Source organism: Callorhinus ursinus, unplaced genomic scaffold (assembly GCF_003265705.2).
Source record: "Callorhinus ursinus isolate GAN/ISIS: 27379988/994484 unplaced genomic scaffold, GSC_fseal_2.0 scaffold13, whole genome shotgun sequence".
Classification (NCBI taxonomy): Eukaryota; Metazoa; Chordata; class Mammalia; order Carnivora; family Otariidae; genus Callorhinus; species Callorhinus ursinus.
Genome location: NW_027397075.1, coordinates 35,821,726 through 35,830,234, shown reverse-complemented (window position 1 = coordinate 35,830,234; position 8,509 = coordinate 35,821,726).

The window sequence follows — 8,509 nt, the reverse complement described above, 5'->3', positions numbered from 1 at the left end:
TAGCCACTGGAGCGATGTCCCTCAGCAGAGCCGACTTTTAAAAGTTCCGATTTTGCGCTCCGCGGCTCTATCACTTGCCAGAAGCGGCCGACGGAGGCCCCCTCCCCCGCTGTCCATCCTCCCGAATATCGCCTCAGATTCACTTCTCCGCACGTCCTACCTTCCAGAAAGTGGTCGCTTTTCTGTTCAGAGAGTTGTTGCTATTCTTTTCTTCGATCTCCTGTTGAGTTCGTAGGTGTTCAGAATGGTTTGATCCCTATCCAGCTGAATTCCTGAGACCAGACGAAATCCAGGTCTCCTACTCCTCCGCCATCTTGCTCCCACCGCACAGCTTTCCTAAATCCCTTTAATTAAAGTTCTGATTTCCAGGCTTTTTCCTTTGAATATGAAAACATAATTTAAAATGTAAAGCTTTTTTTATTTATTGCATTGGGGGTGTGTTTGTAGTAATAAAAACATCAATAAGTTTTCATGCTACGCATTGATACAAGTGTATAAGTTTACATGTGTTTTTTATTAAATTCTCAACATACAATGAAGTGGGTATTTTGTAGAAATGAAGCACAGAGTTCCAAAAACTTGCATAACATTGCACAGCCAATAGTGGGGCTGGGCAAGCATTGTGTTCGGTGCCTCTTCTTTAATCCTTAAAACAACTCAAAGAGGTGGATTTATTAGCCTCCCTTCCCGGAAGAGGAAATAGAGGCACAGAGAGTTTAATAATTTCCTCAGGATCACACAGTAAGTAGAGGAGCTGGGATTTGAACCTGTTTCGTCTGACCCCAGAGCCCAGGCCCTTACCTCTTATTCACTTAGTTTAAGGTGGTCATGCCTGTTTTGCAAACCTCAGTAGGACTACTGAACCTTGTTCCCAGTCTCAGCCAGGGTGAATCTCTGTTCCTTTGTTTCCCATCTGCAGCCGAGGGATATTACTCATGATCTTGCATGTTTATGCACATGTCTATTTTCTCCATTAGGCTTGTGACTTCTTAGGGACAAGGTGATGTAACTTACTCATCTTTTGATTTTCAGCACCTTGCATGATGTCTATGCTTAATGAGGGCTCAAAATTCAAAATAGACCTGAATGAATAATTTCCTATCATGAGAACCTCAAAACTGTAAGAAAATGCCCCCAAATGACTTCTGGCCTAGAGGTTGCTATGTGAAGTCATCTTATTATTAAAATTTGATCCATCTCTGCATCTTTAGAAGCTGAGATAGGTCCTGGTATAGAGTAAATGTTAAAAAAAAAAACCACCTGTGAGTGAATGAATGAATGGCCTTGTAAGGGAGGCCAGGGGCACAAATGAGAGGATCATAGCAGCTTTTGAGAAGCTGTCCATGGGAGAGATGATAGATGTTTGGAAGAGGGAGCCCGGCGCCCCTTGCACAAACCCCCAGGCAGGCAGGCTTTATGGCAGCTGATGGAAGAAAGGCACCCCCGCTTGAGGACAAGGAGAGTGATGTCCTGCATTTACAACCCCTCATTCGACCCTCAGGGGTTCATAATCTTGGCAGAAGCATTTCTTGGTTTTAAAAGGTACTTCACCCCTTTACAACCTGTGTAATTGCTGTTGGAATGCTTTGCCCCGGTAGTGTCTTAATTAGGTCAGATTTTATACCAAGGGCTTTAACTTAATCCTCCTGCATCTGCAATTCTAAGGTACCCTACTCTAGGCATTGCCAGGAAACATTCACATTTTCTAGATGTGGGACACGCTGACCCAGAGCCTGTTTTTTTTTTTTTTTTAAGATTTTATTTATTTATTTGACAGAGAGAGAGACAGCGAGAGCAGAAACGCAAGCAGGGGGAGTGGGAGAGGGAGAAGCAGGCTTCCTGCGAAGCAGGGAGGCCGATGCTGGGCTCGATCCCAGGGCCCTGGGATCATGACCTGAGCCGAAGGCAGAAGCTTAACGACTGAGCCACCCAGGCGCCCCCAGAGACTGTTTTTGCACCCTTCCAGGGGTTGGGGGTGCAGACGGGGTCCAGGAGAGCTAGGTGAAAGGAGATGTATGTGCCAAGAGACTCATCTAAATTCTTCTAAAAAGAAAAATCCCATTTCTAAGTTACCCTGCTCCAAGCACTGCTTGGATATTGCTTGGATAATTGCAGGATTCAAGGCTCTTCGGGTTCAGTTAAATTATATACTTTTGCACTCCGTGCATTAAAAAAAAAAGCCACCTTTTTATTATCTGCCTTTTATCAAGCACAACGTGCCCCTAGAGTTACATCCTTCCTCTCCCCACCCTGCCACCCAATAATGAGAAGTAAGCCATTTGCCAAGAAAACAAACACAATATAAAAATTACACGAATACATAATCCCCGACCCAGAAGGAAAGAGCAGTTGCCAGTTGGCAGTTTAATATTTATCCAGAAGAGAAGGTCCCCCAACCGGCTGTAATTCCTCTGTGCAATGGGGGAGGCTGAAGGGAGGGCAGTGATGACACTCACCTGCCCAGGGCTGGTTTAAATAGGGACATGGTGGAAACCAATTCAGAGAGCTCGGTGTTGCTGTCCCCTGTTCCGGGTGCAGTCGAGAGACACCTGAGGAGGCCATCAATCTGTCTTGTGAAAGGGGAGACGTGGGGGGGAGAAAGGAGGTAATTGGAATTGAGCTTCACTTGGGACTCTTCCTCCAACAGGAAGTGTAACTAGAGAAATACGGAGTAGAGCCATCCCCAAGGGTAAGGTAAACTGGGGCTTCTGCCCTGGCCTTGGGGAGCAGTGCGGTGAGGAATGAAAATCTGCTCTGGCTATAACATTTCAGAGAAACCTCTTTGCTAACTCCCGGTCCGATCCTGGGTTGGGATCACATTTTACTCCTCCCTCCTGAGAAATGCACTTCCCGTGGCCTCAGTTGACTTGGGGCTTGGCTCACGCTGATTTATATATAACTTGCATCTAATTCCTTAATCAAATGCTCTCTGAGTGAATAGAAATTCTGTTATTAGAAATTGTGCAATGCATGGGAGCTAGTCAATCTTCCATTTTATTGATAAATTGGAATTTTCAAACAACTGTGCCAGTAGATACGACAGCTCTTTCTAAGAAAGAGGCAGTTAACAGAGCCGTGTAAATCAGAAGTGTCCCAAAACTGTGGTTGGGGAGACATGATATGGCAAAATGTCTACCAATAAAGTGGAGTATTATAGCAAATTACCCGGTTTGTACATGCAGGCAAAGCTTCGTTTCTCATGCCATACTTGAGAGCCAATTAAGCTTGCAAATGTGATGGGAGCCACTATTTCTGCCTCTGTGCAGCTGTTTATCAGCAGCTTTTTAACACATTTTCACATATTAATGAGGTGGCATAGCAGTTCCAGAATTAGAACAGTGGGATGTATCATTGTCTGCCTTATCTGAAGATATGCCTGCTGTCAGCGTTGTTACCAGGGTGTGCACAATGGAAATGGAGTTTTGGTGGGTGCTGCACGTGCACACGGCCCCTCCTTCCCCCCCCACCCCAAGACCCCCAGCTCTGACTTTGCTTGGAGAGACGCTGGCGTTGCGGTGTGCCTTGTGCTGCATTGTCGCCCTTGCTCCGTGATGGATAGATCAGTAGGGCTCGAAGATTCTTCTTTGCTTCCCCATTTCCTAAAATAGACCCCGGCATTCAGGAGGTGCTCCATAAACTTTGAATGAATGAGTGGCTCGGTAGATGGATGAAAGTGTTTTTTCTTCCCCAGCTGTACTTCAAGAAAGAAAAAGGAAAAAAAATAAAGTGTCCCCTCAGTGACCACCCTCTGCAGGCACAGTCTACCTGTCACTGTGGCTTCAAGAAGCAACATAGGTAAGGGCGCCTGGGTGGCTCAGTTAAGCGGCTGCCTTGGACTCAGGTCGTGATCCCAGGATCTTGGGATCGAGTCCCACATCGGGCTCCGTGCTCCGCGCGCGGGGAGCCTGCTTCTCCCTCTCCCTCTGCCTGCCTACTTGTGATCTCTCTCTCTCTCTCTCTCTCTGTCAGATAAATAAATAAAATCTTTAAAAAACAAAAGCAGCAACATAGGTAGATGGCCGGACTTTCCTTGGATTTGCATACAAATGACGAAATGGCTAATGAGATCTCTAAGAGCTGTCAGAGACGTAAAGAGCCTCTAACGCAGAGATTCGCAGACACGGTCTGCAGCTGTGGCCAGAACATCGCAAAGTTCTCGCCAGCCTTCAGTGAAATGAGAAAAACAAGCACAATGTAGTGCGTTTTCATAGAGCTAAGTGAATTTTCTGTTAGGTTTCTGAGATTAGGTCCTTCTACATTATTTGACATTGAAATGCCACTTCTTTTATAAAATTATGGTAATAGACGATAGCATTTAAAAAAAAATGCCTTTACTTGCCCAAACAAAAAGTTTCTGAGTTCTTCACATTTTTTTTTTGGTTGTGGGGGAGGGGAGGTTTAATTGTTCTGTGAAATCCCGAAGTCTGGAACCATTGGTTTAACTCATCTCCGTCCCTTTGAGAAAAAAAAAAAAATCACTGAAATCACCTAGGGGCCTTAAGTGAGACGTCGGACTACTTAACATATTGGTTCATTTCAGCAAATGATAAGACAAGTCAAGTACTAGAGTACCTCTCTGTCTTGTCTCTTCGGAGCAGGGATCCAGGCTGGATCACATGAATCTTGTAGTAATGACATCACTGAGTGATAGGAGATTTCTTAAATCCGGGTCAGTTGCTAGAACAGAGGAACAAAGAGGCTGGTCTACTAATGTCTAATGCATTCTTCTCTGCTGCAGTTGGAGTTACGTTTGTCTTTCGGTGGGCCATGTGTATGCCCCCATTGTGCAAAGGCAGAGCCCCTCTCAGAGCTATGTGGATTCGACTTGGTGTGAACTGTGGGAAAAGAAAGCTCTGCATAGACACACCTTCACCATCAACATCTCCTTTCTCCAAACTCCCCTAGCTCTTACCATCTACGCTGAACAGACTAGCCCTGGGTTTTTATACTGTCGTCTGTTCTGTGTTTTTTATTCTTATCTCTCCTAAAGAAGAGGAACCACACAACTCGAGTCCTGTTCTTCATTGAGAAACTCCTTTTCTCTCCCCGTCTTTTGAAAACACAATCTTTTCTGGAGGCTGTTGGCCGCTCATGGTTCTCCACGTGACGGAGAGATGTGAATTTCTGCTGACCTGGTTTCCAGCCCTGACTCTGTGACTGACGGATGACACTGGACGAGTGAGGGCTGAATCTCACAGACCCCAGACCCCTGTCGCTAAGAGGGAATGACAGGACTGACCTGCCTCACCAAGAGACGCGCCCTATGCATTAACTGCCTAATGATGCTAATGCTCTTTGAGAATATAAATGTGAAACGTTATCATTATGGCTAATGCTAGTCTTCAGTTTTTACATTTTTTTTCCTCAAAGGGGAGAGGCAGAAAGATTATTTAAAGAAATAGTGAATAGAAGGCTACGGTTTGTGCTTAATTCACGACTGACTTTGATCAGAGCTGCATAAGCAGTAGGACTGCGGTCTTGCAGTCCTGAAGGTAATTATTTCTACTTTGGGGCATGAAGTCTTCTCTTTCTCCTCCTCCCATCAGGGAAAAAAGAAAGAGAGAAAAAGCTAGGAAGGCTAATGCTCTTAAAAAATAAGACGATTTCTCTATGTCAGGTCTGGAAATTGTGTTTGCTAAAGCCCCTGCTACAAAAGGGGTCCAGCTGAGTCGATGGGGACTGGGGCAGAGCTGGCCTCCACCTCCACCATCTTGCCACGGAAGGAGCCCGAAGGCAGGAGAGGCGACAGTGATTTTGTTTTTTTTTTTTAAAGCCCCTTTAGTTTCTTAGAATTTTAAGAGTAAAAGGAGATCCAGTAATCCCTGTCCAGTGTCCTCTCTATTTGTGACTGACATTGCTGGTTCTCTGGGTGTATGAGTTTCCTCTTGTTGTTATAAGAAATGACCACAAACTTGGTGGCTCAAACCAGCAACAAATTGATTTACAGTTCTGGAGGCCAGAAGCCTGATAAGTCTTAGGGGGCTAAAATCAAGGTGTTAGTAGGGCTGGATCCTTCTGGAGGCTCTATGGAGACTCTGTTCCTTACCTCCTCCAGCTTCGGGGGGCTGCCTGCATTCCTTGGCTTGTGGCCACAGCACTCCAGCCTCTGCTTCCATTATTATGTGGCCTTCTCATTTTCTCTGGCAGGTCTCTCTCTCTCTCTCTCTCTCTCTCTCTGTCCCCTCCTTGTAAGGAGTCTTTGATTACACTGGGCTCATCCGGATAATTTTGAATAATCTCCCATCTAAAGATCCGGGCCAAGAAAGTGGCAAGTGCAGGGTCCTGAGGTAGAGCGTGTTCGGTGTGTAACAGTCAAGAAGCCAGCATGCTGGGGGCAAAGCGAGGGAGGAGGGTGGGAAGAGGAGAGCTCAGAGAAGAGGGCAAGGCAGGTCATGTAGGATGTCTCTGACCTCTACTCCAAATGAGAGGGAAACTCCTGATGGGTTTTGAGCAGAGGAGTGACTGACATGATCTGACCTACATTTTCCAAGGATCACTCTGCTTGTTGGGTGGAGACTAGATTCCGGGTGGGTGACAGGATGCTCTTGCCACAACCCTGGTAAGAAATCATGGAGTTAGGACAAAGGTGGTCACTGTGGAGATGGTGGTGGGAAGTGGTAGAATTCTGGATGTATTTTCAGGGTTGAGCTCTTAGAATTTGCTGAGAGGTTGGCTATGGGGTGTGAGAGAAACAAAGGAGTAAAAACCTAGGTTTTGGCATCTAGCAGCAGGAAGATGGGGAAGACCACAGGAAGAGCAAGTGTGGGGAAAAGATCAGGAGTTTGGACATATTAGGCCTGAGATGTGTATGGGAATTACAAGTGAGGATGTGCCAAGTCCATGTAGCTGGATTTGCTAGTCCCGAGTTCAAGAGAGAAGTAGGTGAAAGTCTTCAGAGAATACTCAACCTAGAATGTCTGCTTATTTGTCAAAGGACACAGACCATGTCCTTTAATGTGACATTTAAGATTTTCTATGACCTGGTTTCAGCTTGATTTCTCATTGAGCTTCTCCTACAACCAATGTTTCAATCACTGATATTCCCCAAACCCTATGCCTTTCATGTTTCATTGTCTCCACTCATGTTGTTCCCTTGACCTGGAATGTGCTTCCCTCTTTGCCTACAAAAATCCTGTTAATCCTGATTGCTTCTTCTGATTGTTCTAGTTGAAATCCATCATGCCCTCCTCTGTGTTCTCGGGTAGACCGTGTGTCCTCTTCCCCTTACACCTGACTACTTGCATTTAAGTCTATATTCCTTCTAGATTGTATGTTCCTTGATGGTAGAGAAGGACCATGCTTCATTGAGCCTTATATCACTAAGATGTTTCCAAGATGGAGATAGACATGGCAGGTTTCAAAATTCTGAAAACCAGAATTCTCAATTAGTCTTTCTTCACCACTATTGGTTTTGAGGCAGATCCACATGGAGGACATGGCCAGACAGTAACACACTATTGATAACCACTGGTGTCAGCCAAAACCCCCATGAGGAACTCATGGCCTGGGTGAGCTGGCTTCACCATATATGAGTCACAGTGTCTTTGCCTCCTGAAGAGCTCAAAAGCTGGACTAAAAACTAGCTTCCTAGGTTCCTTTCTCTGAGGCCCACCTCCAAGTCTTGATTACTCTCTGTGAAGGTAGAGGGCTAGGACAACTGAATCTAACAGAGAGAAGGTCTAAGGAAATATGGCCTAGAGCAGAGCTGGCCTAAGTCATGACCCCGAAAGACTTGGGAGAGGGAAGTTGGTAGGAAGCTGGAGGCTTAACTCCTCACACTTAACCAGATATGAGGACACAATCTGGAAATAAAGTCAGGGACTAAATAAGGAGGAGAGAAAGCAGGTCAGGCAGGGATGCAAGAGCATCTAACTTCCTGTTCATTGCACAGGATATCCCACTCTACATTATGATACAGCAGTGTCCGAAGCCATGTCCCACATCTGGGGACCGAGCTGTAGTGGGGAGAGCCCTGAATCCCACCACCAGGTGGAGCCTGTCTTGCATCTAACCCTGATTTTCTCCGGGCAGGTGCCGAATAAAGTTTCATTGGCTCTGCTGAATTGAATAAATCGTCAGGAACACACACATGTTCCCAATGGAAAGACAGAGAGGTTACTCTGTGTCAATAACAGCAAGTGAGAGAAAAAATCTAAGAGGCTTTCCCTGTGATCCTAATATAAGATACAGTATAATAGAGCAGGTAGGAGTGAAGGCTCTGGAACTCTGTGATCTTGGGTAAGTTAAACCTTCTGGGGCCTCAGTTTCCTTATCCATAAATGGGAGTAATAATATTTCTCACATCGTAGAATTTTTTTGCATTAAGTGAGTTAATACTTCTAAATACTTAAATTTTGAGTGCTGGGTACAGAGGTGATGTTGGATACATTCTAGCTATTTTATGAAAGTGAGTTAGTTATAGAATGGCAGAGAGTAGCTACGTCAGGGGACATCTCTAGGTCTTTGTTCGAAGAAGGTTTGAAACTTCCAAGGAAGAAAGATGTAGACT